At 40.9% G+C, this 15,753-nt stretch overlaps 1 protein-coding gene across 2 annotated transcripts in view; it reads left to right on the forward strand.

Moving 5' to 3' along the window:
- Window positions 1-15,753, forward strand: part of DOK7 (docking protein 7) — a 122,845-nt gene that overhangs the window by 30,393 nt on the left and 76,699 nt on the right. The gene's annotated exons all lie outside the window — the stretch shown is intronic.

Below are 15,753 nucleotides of genomic sequence, written 5' to 3' on the forward strand. Positions count from 1 at the left end.
TTTGTAAAAGTTGCTACTTTTCGGAAAATATAAAAATGTACTTGAGTTAGCGATTTTGTGCCAACGCAGCTATTTTGTGTTCGATTTTGTCATTTGGTCATTGAGACTCCCATTCATTGCTGTGAAATTCTACATAAAGAATGCAAAGATTTGATGAAGTGATCTACTCATTAAATCCTGGGTTATAATGTAATACTTGCTGAAATTACAGAGACTGGATATAAAAACGGGAATTTAAAGTGATTTCAAAGTATATAACAATTTTGTTTTTTACACCTAAAGCATCCCTGTCGCCTTCTGGGTACTATGCATATTTTATAAAGACTCCAATAGTGACTTTGCCACTTACAGTGTGATGGCCTAGAGGTAGAGCAGTCACCAACATGTCCATCTGTTGGATCCTCTTCAGCACAAGGCGACTTCATCTGCCAAAAGCATATATCAGTGCTTTACACTCGCGCATGCATGAGAGTACAGCATTGATGTCTGTGAAGATTCCCTGGGTCCTGTACAGACAATGCTATATTCCTCACAGCTGTCTCTAGTGATGGATGGGGGAAATGCCAAAACCTGGTGGTAGTTCTGCTGTGTGTCAACTTTTATCAGACGTAGGAAAGATGTATAAGACAAAATAGTCCCTTCTTTTTCTTACAAAATGTTTTCAGTACATTGGCATTTCGGTGACTTTACAACACCTATCAAGATTTTATCTTAATGAAACACTAATTTTGTAGAGAGGGAGCTGCTTTATGGGTTAATTCTCTGTGGGAACAAGAATCAGCAGGAAAGCAGCTGTGATTACAAACCAACATTTACTAAATTTATACAGCTGTTATGGTGTGACCCTTTCACCCCTTATGATTCCTGAAAAAACTGCCATTCTAGTCAAAGGGACACTATAGTCACTAGAACCACTACAGCTCAATGTTCTGGTGTCTATAGCATGTCTCTGCAGGAAAATGTTTACATTGTTTATATTGCTGCCTAATAACACATCTAGTGACAGTCACTCAGACGGCCACTAGAGGTGCTTCCTAGTCCAGTGGTGCACAGTTTGCAGAACCTATGCTCAGCGTCTCCACTCTCTGTATGGAGATGCCGAATGCTCCCTATAGCGATGCATTGATTCAATGGCTAGCAAGACAAGCACAGCAATGGAGAAAGGGTAAACATTAATTCCAGAACAATAGTGTTAAGAATACATATTTGTATTGCTAACACTATAGTGTTCATTTAATCATGTAGTCTGCAGCTCCAAAGACCTGGCCCTATCTATTTTTGATTAGGAGTGATAAATAGTCTCAAGTAATATCCATGCTTTCCAGTTATATAATTTTCAAGACATGTTTCTTATTGAGCTTTGGTCACTTGGTGATTACAATATATAATCCAAACACCTTTAACACAATAAAAATGAATGTGTGTACTACATTTGCTTCGGATTGTGCAATACATTGTAGCTCTACAAATAGAATCCACAGCTGCATGCTGTGCATTTTCTACATTGTGTATAAAGTATGTGTTAAGGTCGGCTAAATTTAAACCAATAGGTGCAGTGAAGAGGTCACTGTAACTGATCTCGACTTTACGTGTATAAATAAATGTATGGTCACATAACAGAAACTATACACCTTCCAATATCAATTCTCTGCAGGATAGCAGATATCACACAATCAAGAAATAATAAGGAATCAGAATGAGAAGTCATCATCTGATTACCCGCGTTTGATCTTATTTAATCTACTATGTCTGTAAAATTCTACAATTACTGAAATGTGAAAAAAAATGTTTTTGAAGACATAAAGCATTGCAGCAGAACTTATTGTGGTATCATACGTGAAATAATGTGTTTGAAGACATGGTAAAGCATTCCAGTAGTTCTTAAATGTACACAAAATAAATAAATAAGGAAACAAAAAAAAAAAAAAAAACAACATATGAATTCTCTTAGCAGAATTCTCTTACTAAATTGCATTTCCTCCATTGAAGTCTATGAGAAAATTGCTATTTGGTAAGCAGAATTAATGGTAAGGATTAATTCTGCTTACCAAATAGCAATTTTCTCATAGACTTCAATGGAGGAAATGCAATTTAGTAAGAGAATTCTGCTAAGAGAATTCATATGTTGTTTTTTTTTTGTTGTTGTTTTTTTTTGTTTCCTTATTTATTTATTTTTGCCAAGTGAATCCAGACCATAATTGAAAAAAAAACAACAAAATATTCCCTGTAACCCACACCCGTTGTAAGAACCACGGCATTTATTCTTTAGCTCTTTTGTCCTGGTAAACAGAATGACTTGAGAAGTTGTAAAAACGTATATTTGTATTTCTATGTATTTTCCATATACAGAAACATTTGTAGAAAATGCATCTTTTTTAGAAAACTTTATGAGCTAATGGCTACAATGTGCCCCTGTCCGGTATACGTCATATACTGTACAGAATCTCTCAATAGGAGAAAAAAACAAGTAATTGATAGTAAGATAATGTTACAGCAATGTATTTAATGTAATTGACTTGCATAATGTTATCATACAGTTAAATTGTGGAGTTTTGATCTCAACTTTCATAGTTTCATCCTTAAAATTTGATTTTCTCCAGTGAACATTGAATTTTAAAAATAACATAAACAAGTGTGTCCATAATAAATGTATGGAGTACTTTGTATACAATATTTTCAGTATTTCTGATCTATAAAACCAGTTTAGACCTAGATGGCTAATTATTTGAATTAATTAAAATGTTCCACTTTATTAACAAGCTGAGATAGGGGAATTTAAATCATACATAACAGGGTAATTCTATAGAAAATACCCGAATTATACAATGTTATAATATTTTACAGCACTGCATTGTGTCTGCACATAAACAAGTGCTGTAAAACGTTTTTCAATGTGCCGTCTACGAAGCACTTGCTTCTAAACTAAACATTACAATGCATCTAATGCAATTACTCCTTGTTCTATTCACAGCCAAATGATTGCCTTTGATCTGCCATTTGTTCTCTTATTTAAAGATAACCTCATTTGAGGCAATTATGGTAGATTAATGAATGAAACTGAATACCAACACCAAACCAGACACGCAAAGTGTAAACATGAAGACGAGCAATTCTTCCTAGCGTTTACGTAGCTGTCCTGATAATGTTGGTTAGCCATCTCAATGTCACCCAGAAAAGAACCAGTCATATAGGGCAAAGGTTTCAAAGGCAAAAACATGGCTTCCAAGTCAAATGCCAAATATGACCTTCATTAAAGAAAATCAGCGTCTAAACTTTTTTCCACAGAGAAAGCTCTAATATTCTGTGTGTATATGTGTGTCAGAGTGTGTCTGTATGTGTGCCAGTGTGTATACGTGTGTCTGTATGTGTGTCAGTGTGTGTATACATGTGTCTGTATGTGTGTCAGTGTGTGCATATGTGTGTCTGTATGTTGTCAGTGTGTATATGTTTATGTGTGTCAGTGTGTAGATCTGTGTGTCTGTATCTGTATGTGTGTCAGTGTCTGTGTATCTGTGTGTCTGTATGTGTGTCAGGGTGTGTATCTTTGTGTCTATATGTGTGTCACGGTGTGTTTCCCTGTGTCTGTATCTTTATGCCTGTCAGTTTGTGTATCTGTATGAGTGTCAGTGTGTGTATATATGTGTCTGTACATCTGCATGTGTGTCAGTGTATATATCTGTGTCACGTTGTGTGGCAGTATATGAGTATGTGTGCATAAATCTCAGCATTTAAACGCCAACACTGCACACAAATACATAATATAAATGTCACATCTCTGGAAATTATACCATTGAAGAAAATTAGGTGTAACTTGAGTTAACCATTTTAGCTTTATTTTCTTTTTCATTTTTTATTAAAAAGTTAGAAAATAATCTCATCATCTAGTTCAGGCAAGTCAAAGCCAGGAACAAGGACAGCACGTGAGGAGGAGAAAAAAAAAACACTTTAATTTCTCCTCCTCTCTGATTGCTTTCTCTATCTCTGCAGAACGCCAGGTGCATAGGACAGAGAATATAACAATGACTGACAGGGAGATAAGATGGCGGCACCCAGATGCAGGGTAAAAAGGTGTGGATTTCTACATTTTATTAGATTCATCACACCTCAGAAATACATACTTATTAGATATAGGTATAAGTAAACACAATATTAAAAATCCAGGGAATAAACAGTTGACCTTTAATTTTTTTATATGTTACATTTTACAGGCCAGAGAAAAATGATTATGGATAGTGTATTTCATTTGCTATTTGGTGATTGAAAATAAAATGTTTTGGGAGCTACAAGCTAAGCAGTGAGGAGTCAAAGTCGGTGGTGGTGTGTGGTAAATTGTACAAGGCCGGAAAGATTTTTTAATTCAGTGCTGATAATGATATGCTGGCAAATGGCAGCTGTTTCCCATGAGTGCAACTCCCACTAATCTCAGGAACATACGTCGCTTAGTGGTGACCTGAGCATAGGGTCTTCCTCGCTGGTCCGTTTCAAGCAATCTCACAGTTATTACCTGATTTTGGTAAAGTATTGGGGATTTAGTTACAACAAACAATCATATGATCTTTTGCCTCCCTGTTTAATGTGCTGCTGCTTTATGGCACAGATTTGTATGTCAATAAATGCATTTAGGAGCCACATTTGTAAACACTAAGCCATGAGCAGAGCTGTTTACCCGTTTAAGGGCCATATGTCCATATGACAAAATCTTACAGAAACTTGTGATGGAAGTCTAAAAAAAAAAAAATGAAGGTGCTATCAGTGTGTGCCTGGGTCAGTTTACTTTTTGTTTTGTTTCAAAAATTGCCTTATGATTTTTAGACACTGTAACTGAGATACATTACAAGAAATTACCTACTTCACAGATTTTGTCACATTTTGATCTCACCACAACTTTACTGTGCAATAAGGAGATGCTGAATTAAGTTATAGACCAGGGATCAGCTGCCTTTTTCACTCCTGATGTTGTGGACCAAATTTGACCTGATGCTTTACCCACATTATGGCTGTACGAGCATTATGAGTGATGTAGTCCACAAAATTTGCAGTGCTGAAGGATAATCTATTCTATACTATGGAGTTAAAGGGACACTCCAGGCACCCAGACCACTTCTGCTCATTGGAGTGGTCTGGGTGCCAACTCCCACTACCCTTAACCCTGCAAGTGTAATTATTGCAGTTTTTTATAAACTGCAATAATTACCTTGCAGGGTTAAGTCCTCCCCTAGTGGCTGTCTACTAGACAGCCACTAGAGGGAACTTCCTGGTCCCTAGCACAGGAAACCTGTGCTAGAGCGTTGCTGGACGTCCTCACGCTGTGTGAGGACCTCCAGCGTCGCTCTATTCCCCATAGGGAAGCATTGAAATTCATTTTCAATGCTTTCCTATGGGGTGCGCCAATGCGCATGCGCGGCATTGCTGCGCATGCGCATTGGGACTCCTCGGCCGGTGGGCGGGATCAGTCTTGCCCACCGGCCGACAGAGGAACAAGGAGGAGCGGCGGGGGAGGAGCAGGCAGCGACGTGGGACATGTCGCTGCCTCAGGTAAGTGACTGAAGGGGTTTTCACTCCTTCAGTAACTGGGGATTGGTGGGTGGGAGGGAGAGGGACCCTCCAGTGCCAGGAAAACGGATCGTTTTCCTGGCACTGGAGTTTCCCTTTAAGAATGGAAAATGCCAATATTGACATGAACAGCTCAGGGGAGAGGAAGTAGAGTACTGACTTGAAGAGGGGAATGAAATAATGCTATTCTGTTGAGGAGTGCAGACAGGGGCGGACTGAGAACCCTCAGGGCCCCCGGGCAAAATAAATCAAGGGCCCCCTTACAGGCCCCACCCATACTCCGCAGCAAGCACCACCCATGTCCCGCCTCCAGGGCGGTGTGTGAATGTGTATGGTGTGTGGGGGCAGTGTGTTTATGGGGCTAGAGTTCACTCTCACCCTGGTGGTCACAGTGTTGAGAGTGAACTCTAGCCGTAGGTCCAGGGCTAGAGTTTACTCTCGCAAGAGCTGTAACGTTGCCGTGGTAATCGCGGCAACGATGTGTGCTCGCGCAAGAAGGACCCAGAGGGGCTGAAGGCTGAGCTCCCGGGTCCTCTCTTCCTCCCTCCCCTGCCGGCTGCCCGCACGGTGCCTGCGGAGAGGGGAGGGGGCAATTGCCCTCCTCTTACTCCCCCCCCTCTCTCTTCTTACCCCCTCCTTCTCTCTTCTTACCCCCCTCCCTCTCTCTTCTTACCCCCCTCCCTCTCTCTTCTTACCCCCTCCCTCTCTCTTCTTACCCCCTCTCTCTTCTTACCCCCCTCCCTTTCTCTTCTTACCCCCCTCTCTCTTCTTACCCCCCTCTCTCTTCTTACCCCCCTCTTATTACCCCCCTTTCTCTTCTTACCCCCCTCCCTTTCTCTTCTTACCCCTCCCTTTCTCTTCTGACCTCCCCCTTTCTCTTCTTACCCCCCATTTCTCTTCTTTACCCCCTCTTTCTTCTTACCCCCCTTTCTTCTTACCCCCTCCCTTTCTCTTCTTACCCCCTCTTTCTTCTTACCCCCCTCTTTCTTCTTACCCCCCTCTTTCTTCTTACCCCCCCTCTCTGTTCTTACTCCCTCCCCCCCCTCTGTTCTTACCCCCTCCCCCTCTTTGTTCTTACCCCCTCCCCCTCTTTGTTCTTACCCCCCTCCCTCTTTGTTCTTACCCCCTCCCCTCCCTCTTTGTTCTTACCCCCCCTCCCTCTTTGTTCTTACCCCCCTCTTTGTTCTTACCCCCCTTCCTCTTTGTTCTTACCCCCCTTTGTTCTTACCCCTCCCTCTTTGTTCTTACCCCACCCCCTCTTTGTTCTTACCCCCCTCTTTGATCTTACCCCCTCCCCCTTTGTTCTTACCCCCTCCCTCTTTGTTCTTACCCCCTCCCCCCTTTGTTTTTACCCCCCCTCCCCCTCTTTGTTCTTACCCCCTCCCCCCCTTTGTTCTTACTCCCTCCCCCCTTTGTTCTTACCCCCTCCCCCTCCTCTTTGTTCTTACCCCCTCCCCCTCCCCCCTCTTTGTTCTTACCCCCTCCCCCTCTTTGTTCTTACCCCCCTTCCTCTTTGTTCTTACCCCCCCTTTGTTCTTACTCCCTCCCTCTTTGTTCTTACCCCACCCCCCCTCTTTGTTCTTACCCTCCTCTTTGTTCTTACCCCCCTTCCTCTTTGTTCTTACCCCCTCCCCCCCTTTGTTCTTACCCCCTCCTCCCCCCTCTTTGTTCTTACCCCCCTCCCCCCTCTTTGTTCTTACCCCCTCCCCCCTCTTTGTTCTTACCCCCTCCCCCCCTTTGTTCTTACCTCCTCCCCCTCCTCTTTGTTCTTACCCCCTCCCCTCCCCCTCTTTGTTCTTACCCCCTCCCCCCCCTCTTTGTTCTTACCCCCTCCCCTGTAGCGTGGCCGAGCTGCTCTCCGGTCCGCGGTACCCGGCCGGAGTGATAGGAAGGTGCACACTGAGTGTGCACCTTCCTGTCAGTCCGGCCGGGTACAGGAAACAGAACCTCTTGTTCTGCGCGGAACAGGAGTTTCTGTTTCCTGTACCCGGCCGGACTGACAGGAAGGTGCACACTCAGGGTGCACCTTCCTATCACTCCGGCCGGGCACCGCGGACCGGAGAGCAGCTCGGCCACGCTACAGGGGAGGGGAGGTAAGAAGCTGCAGCCGCCTGAGCGCTCTTAAGAGAGCGCTCAGGCGGCTGCAGCATTTAAAGGGGCGGGCGGGCCCCCTGATGGCGGGCCCCCCTCCCGGCGGGGCCCTCGGACCATGTCCGAAGTGCCCGACCGGTCAGTCCACCCCTGACAAAAGAGAAACATGATTGTGGCATGATGATGTCTTGCCCAACAATGATCCCTACAATGGTTGGTAAAGAAAAAAGGGACAACAGTAAGGAAGTGTAACATGAAGAGTTTATCCCAGTAGCTGAGGACAAGAATGTTTGCTTATCAATTAAGCTCATAATGACACATATATTATAACATCAATGTTTTTTATGGCATCGGTTTTTAGATAATGTCACATTGCTATATTGGTTAACATACATGCTTCATTTTAAATGATATAATTTAGCTTTTTTTTTTTAGCAAAGACTTCGAGTCACTTTGTACATTGCATTTTGATTCCTTATTTGTAAAACAGTAAACTCATTTTGAGAGAATACTTTTTTTTGCGGGTCTGTTGTTTGGTAGAAAAGAAAATAAGCTTTTACCTGCCCTGTGCATTTCGTAAACCATTTTCTGTCGCCCACTTAAGAATGACAGTCTTTATATCGCAAGATTTAATGGCAATGAAATCACGACAGAAAATATTAATTACATCCCAAGTAAGACAAGTCAGTGGGAGTGATGCCAATGGAAAAAAAACATTATATTCAATGAAACCATACAAGAATGAGAGAAGTAAACATGGGCTTCCTCTGTGAAAGCGGACACAGTGTCATGCGTTTCGCCACATTGACTTACTAATAGACCATGACTATAATTACAGTTATGTATTTCTGCCTCTGGCCAAATATGCGTAGAAAGCAAAAACATTTTGCCATTAACTTTCTCATTTATAAACTGAACAGTATTTGATTATTGTTGGTGAAGAGACGCATCAAGTGGTACCTTCATTGGGCTATATTCATCTTGCATTAATAAATCAATTATATATTCATTGTAATTCCCTTAAGGCAAATAAGCAATTTACTTTTATTTGCAATTTAATTGGACAACAGCTGTTAAAATGGTATAAACCTTGAAAACTCTAAACCATCCACAATGTACAGATTAAGCCCTTTTTCATTGTCCCTTTATTATAAATGATTTGTGTGTCTTGGCAGTACACAAACACATTAGCTGCTCTGTCTTCTATTTTATATCACTCTGTAGTCTGTAGCCTATGAACAGGGGTGTAACTAGGAATCATGAAGGTGGCCGAAAGGTGGATCACCATATGTGGTGTAACTCCAACAATGCTTGGACAGCTGGGGTGTTGCCATTTTCCCATCCTTGTATGATTATATATAGCACTGAGCAGTGTTTGTGTGTATAAATACAAGCATGGTTTTGTATGGAGTATGTTTGTGTGCGTGCAGCGGTGTGTTTGTAGTGTTGACGTTTGAATGCTGAAATGTATGCATACATACTCATATACTGCCACACACTATGACACACATGCAGATACACAGATATATACACTGGTACACATGCAGATATACAAACACATATACACACACACTATCACACATACAGATACACAAATTGACACACATAAAGATATTGGTACACACACTGACACACATACAGACACAGATACACACACTGACACACATACAGATACAGACACACATATCTACACACTGACACACATACAGACACACAGATGCATACACTGACACACATGCAGACATGCAAATACACACACTAATACACATACAGAAACACACACAGATACAGACACACACATACACACACTGAAACACATACAGATAAAAACACACAGATACACATACTGACACACATTCAGATACACAGACACACACTGAGAGACTGAGGGACATACAGACACACACACACACACACACACACACTGGCAGACATAAAGATACACACACACATTGACAGACATACAGACAGACATAAAGATACACACACTGACAGACATACAGGTACATTCACATACTGGCAGACATACAGATACACACACTCACTCACTGACACATTGACAGACATGCAGATACACACACACTGACAGACATACAGACACACACACACACTGACAGGCAGACACACATACATGTTGGTCAAATTTTCCATTATAGCCAACCCCAGTTTTCTACATTTTGAGTGCAGATGGGTGGCTTCTCTGCCGTCCAATGTGCTCACTGTTGGGGGTTAGGGGCTGTCTCTCCCGGACCAGCCCCCCTCCTCTCTGCCTTCTCCTCTCGCCCATGCGGCTCCGGTCTCTGTGGTAGGAAGTGACTAGCTGTAACTCCCTCCCAGGCTGACAATTAGAAGGGGGCCCTATCTCACTGTTAAAGGGCCACAATGCCCTGACCATGCACTTAGGGCCTCCTGATGGGCCCCATTAGTTTGCGGGGTGGTGTGATGCTGTATATCAGCAATGGTCGGACAGGACAGCTGGGCAGTGACAAACCCGGTCCCAGCTGCGACCCCTGTGACAGCGGTAGGTACGCCACTGCCTATGTGTATACTTCCATGCTTGTTTATTGTCTATCCTCTGCTTTTCTGTCTCAATGTCTGTCTATCAATCTCGCTGACTGTCTATATGTCTGTCTGTCCATTCTGTCTATCATGGGTGTCAAAATGAGCACCGAAAATGTTGCTGTATATCGGGGTGCTGCCTTTTTATCTATGTGTCTGGAAATTCAGCAAAGCTAGTAAATACAACCTATCTATCCATCCTTTTATCCATCCATCTATTCATCCATCCCTTCCTCTTCCGTACATCTTCTGTACGTCCACCCATCCGTCCCTCCCACTACCTTTATTTTCTGTACGTGCACCCATCCATCCCTCCCTCTACATAATTATTTACTTTGTGTCCATATTCTTAGTCAACAGGCAAACATCTTTATATTTATTAAATCATGAATTGCCAGCAACATGCATACATGTGTTAGAAGTTTGCCTTCATACTGCAACATTGTATAAATAATATACATACACATCTTCTATCCCCCTCTTTGGTCAATCTATCTATCTATCTATCTATCATCTCTCTGACATTAAAATATTGTGCTATCTTGCAAATACCTTTGTTCAGTTAATATTCTTCATGTATTTGGAAAATGTATTGTATGGTAACCTTACAGCCATGCTCTCCTAATGACGGGATTAGTGTTTTAGCTTTGCTGGGTTTGTATAGATTGCATTACACTGCATTACAGCATGTCCATCTATACGCACAGTATCTAGTAAACAGCTGCATGGTATTACATTGAAGTGAACTGCCAAATGTTTGTGGGATGAACGCACTTCCAAGACATGACTGAGATGTTGAATAGTTAGAAGAGGATTTCTGAATTGGGACTTGTTATACTTTAACCTTATACAAGGACAGAAAATGTACATTGATAAAATAGAGCTACTCTGAAGTTGGACTTGTAGAGCAGCCAAACTGATAGCTGGGAAGCAAATTATTAGATATGTTATACATTTCAGGTGGAATAAAATAGACTTGTGTACAACGGAAAAATATTGTTTGGGCAAAATGGTCCATTAAAATCTTTTTTTTTTTCAATTCAGGTAGTCGAAAGTTGTCCGTAGGGCGGCTTCAGACAATATAAAGTTTATGTATAATATGTATGTATATCTTCTGCGGCACACTGAGTCATTTCGTTATAGATCAATAGCGGGAAAAATCAATACAGGGAATATAAATCTATATTATATATTTATCAAATACTCGCTCACTGCAATGTGAATTCAAAGTGAATTTAAAATTTGAGTCTGAATAGGCAAAAATGCTCCAAGTCAGCTATATTTTCATTTTGACTGTGTTGGTGTAATCAATTAGTCCAAAAAAATGGACCGCATTTTGTTCTTCTGCTGGTTCTGTTTGGCCATATCCCTTTGATTATCTAATGATTTAGATAAATTGTCAATTGAAAATCCATTGAAAAAGAAAACATTGATGGGGACATATCTACCAAACTTTGAGCAACCAGCAGCTATTGCTTTTGCTAATAATACACGAGGCGAACCTTGCATAGGTCCCCCATGACCCTGGGTGTGAACATGCCTATGTGCCTCCACACCATCCCCACCCACGGGCGGGGGCTCGGGTCAGGTGGACACTGGGTCAGGCGCAGCCCACGCTCCTCCCCTGCCGACGTCAGCTGGAGATGGAGACCTAATGCGCAAGCGCGGCAATGGCCGCGTGCATTAAACCTCACCATAGGAAAGCATTATTCAATGCTTTCCTATGGGAATTCCAGGTGACGCTGGAGGTCCTCATGTATAGCGTGAGGACGTCCAACGTCGTTTAAAACACTTTCCAACCATTAGAGGAGGACTTAAGCCCGCCAGGTAATTTATGCAGTTTATAAAAACTGCAATAATTATGCTTGCAGGGTTAAGGGTGGTGGGAGTGGTCTGGGTGCCTGGAGTGTCCCTTTAAGTCTAGGTTAAGCCATCATATTACCCTTGCTACAAATCACTTCTTCCTATAGATCGGCATCACAGGAAATGTGCCACTTGGGCCGCTACCATACAGGGTCGACAAAGAAAATAATGGCAGTGAGACTCCAGCAGCCTTTAACTGGCAACCCCAAGTCATACTAAGACTCCAGCAACCTCTAACTGTTAAATCATGTTAAATACCTTTTCTACACTGTGATTAGAACCATCTGTACAGAGATTCATGAGGTTGTTTTTTTTAAATTCTTTATCTAGAATTTTTTCATACAGTGAGAATGACAGTAGTAAACAGTAGAGAATAGTACCCTGGGTTGCATTACAAGCCATAACATGTTCGTAATTGGCATTTAAACAGTGCAATCAACAGTGAAAGGTGTGCACCAATACAGCTGTCTCTTACCAGCATCGACAAGCCCCCCCAATACCTCCTGCTGATCCCCGTCCAGGGCTCCTTTCTGGGCTATAAGCCGTGACCCATGCCAAATTCTAGCAGAGCGCCAGCAGCAGGGCCACCCCTATGCAACAACAGGAAGACCCAGGGGTCTAGTGCGACTGGTTTATGGAAGATGTCTGTGACTAGGTCGCCCACCCTGCTCCATAGTGTCTTTACCTGTGGGCACTCCCACCACATGTGTTCGTATGTGCCTCTCGAACTACAGAGCCTCCAATAGAGGCGGGGTCCATGAGTTTTGTGTGCAAGAAAAGACCCTAATCTGACTCAAACTCAGCAGGAGTGAAATAAAATCAATTCTTAATTAAACTTACTGCATGGCTGCACTTTACACATGCTACCTGTATACACAAAGAAGTGATATATGTCCAGGAAAATTTGGTGGATCTTGAAATCCTACTGAGACCTGTTACGGAACTAATGTTAAAACAGACAAAGTGGACCAATGTACACATTATGAATAATTATTTAAATACAATTACAAATATTAACACAGCAATCTTAAACTAAATTATGCCAATTCAATATTTCTTAGTGTGTTTCGGTCTGGATGCTAGCAACCAGAAAATGTACTATCTTATCCTGTAGAGCTTCAGGTTTTTTTTTCCAAGCATGACCGAAGCAAAAGAATGATTGATGATTGAAAATAACTTTGGGAAAAACAATTTCATCACTTAATAATCCTTCCTTAACAATGCTTTAGAGATTGTCTGCTTACCATCAAACACAAGGCCAGTTCTAAACAGATTTGTTATTTTATTTATGATTGGGCAATTATTTGGGAATGCGGCATAAATAGCCTACGGTGTCATGTCTATTAAATGAAATAATATTATTAATCCCTGAGAGTTGTGTGAGGTTATCTACTCTTAAAAGATGGACAAACAGTACTTGTTAAATGTTGATTGGTTAAATTGTCTCCTATTTACTCTAGATAAATGCAACAAATGTAATTTTTACTCTAATTTATAAAGCAGCCCAAATTACTTTGAGGTCAGTAACTACCATCTTTTAGGTGTTTTGAACACTGCGTTTGGATATGACCTTTGTCTCTGTATTTCTCTAATACATGATGACTCTTCTTGTAAAATAAATGACTTCTAGTAGTAAGGTATAGACCTATAAATAGCTAATTAGAACAGAGCCCTTGTTACTTCTTGAACATATATTTGTTGTCAGTCACTAATATAATTTGTATACCGTTTTATAACACTGCAGATTATGCCAGTGCTATATAAATACTGGTAATAAAGAATAAACTAATGTCCTAACGAGAGAACATCGAGGGCTTGGTGGACGCCTTAATACTCCCTGCCAAACCCATGCCAGTTAGGACTTTTATTTTAGGATTGTGTTTGCTATTTGATGTTAATTAGGTATGTAGAGAATATTATCTCAGGCGGCATGAATGGATGGGAATTGTTTACGGTGAGCTGCTAGGGACAAAAACACCGGTGGCTTCAGTCATTTAACTTGGAAAATTAAAGAATTGAGCAAGAAATACTATGTGTTATTTCAAGGTAACACAGCTTAAAGAATAAATGAAAAAGAATGTGTTTCCATTTTGAAAATATTGTACTAAAATGTGAAGTTAATTTCTATATTGTCCAAATGTACCTGTTTGATAAATTACCCCAGAATAATTTGACATATGGACTTATTTAGAATAAGCCATCTCATATTTATAGAGATTTATTCACAATCCACGGAGAGTTTAGAAAAGCAATAAAGTATTGTGTACCTTATATACATAGTCATATATCTGAATCTTGTTTAATAGAACAGCGGATAAGTAATAATAGTGAATAACCCCTTAAAAAAAAAAAACCCCCAAAAACATTATAATACTCATAATATGTGACGCTTTAATTTAAAAGATTTACATTATTACTAAGGACAATGGGAAGGAGTCACAGAGCTAGTTCTATGTTACATATTTAATCAATTCTGTTGGTGCAGTGAATTTAGCAGACGCAGGTCCTCTTAGTTAGATAGCGTTAAGGAACCGTACGAATCCCATTAGGTTGTGAATGGTAGATGAAGTTGAGTTACTCAAAGACAAGGGTGGATAGTTTGGTAAATTGATTCTGTTCGATTGAACTGTATTTTGCTCTAAGCTGGAAACGTACGGGTATTTTTCCATTTCAGCTATTTGGACACCCAGGGTTTCATTCATTAAACTCTGAATGCAGAGTGTGAATGTATAAAAACGATTTGCCATTCAGAGATTTTCTAATGCTGAATCTGGTAGAAATATGGGGATTTGTACAATGAACACATTGTATTCTGTAAAATCCAGTGTCTACTTTAAAAATAATAATTCTCCTATTCAAGTTCTGTAAATGTATAGAGTTCACATATTTACCAAACACCACATTTCTACAGGAACTTGTCCGACTGTCCGACCAAAAGTGCATGTATATGGATGAGGGATCCTAACGTATATAGTTTCTTTCAATATTTCATGAATGTTTTATTATATTAAAAAAATGGTTTTAAGTAATATAAGACCATTAGCTATTTTTTTTTTTTTTTTTTTTAACAATTCATGTTGGGCAGTGAACAAGGGATAGGCCCACCATATTCAGAATGAGTTAATGCCCCGTCCATTCATTCAGGGTATTAACTTTTAACCAGCCATGGGCTGCTTAACAGTTGGTATATATGCCCCCAACCGTGTATGAATTTGTTGGACATCAGTGAATAATGTCACACCTGAAAATATGTGATTCGTTTGTAAATTCTCCAACAAGTAACAGTAAATAGGCCTTAATATTTACTAACACTGGAATTGGGAATACAATAAATAGGGTTCAACAGTTTTATGATAAGCAGGAGAAAACTCAAGATGCATCTATATTATATCATCCCAAACCTGATTGGGAGAGTGAGGGGGTGATAGATTGGGCATAACAAAAAACATCTTCACCTGTGCCTCTTAAACTCCCTTTTGTGTTTCTTATCCCGTCTTTAAATATCTGTGTGTCTCCTATCTCTCCTCTTTGTATGACTCTTACATCCTCCCACATTTTGTGTGTCTTACTCCTCCCAGACCCTATGTGTGACTCCTTTTCTCCCAGCCCCTTTGTGTCTTTTACTCTTCCCAGCTCCTTTGTGTGTGTCTCTTTCCTTCTCAAGCCCCGCTGTGTGTTTTTCACATC

This window comes from Pelobates fuscus, chromosome 6 (assembly GCF_036172605.1).
Source record: "Pelobates fuscus isolate aPelFus1 chromosome 6, aPelFus1.pri, whole genome shotgun sequence".
NCBI lineage: Eukaryota > Metazoa > Chordata > Amphibia > Anura > Pelobatidae > Pelobates > Pelobates fuscus.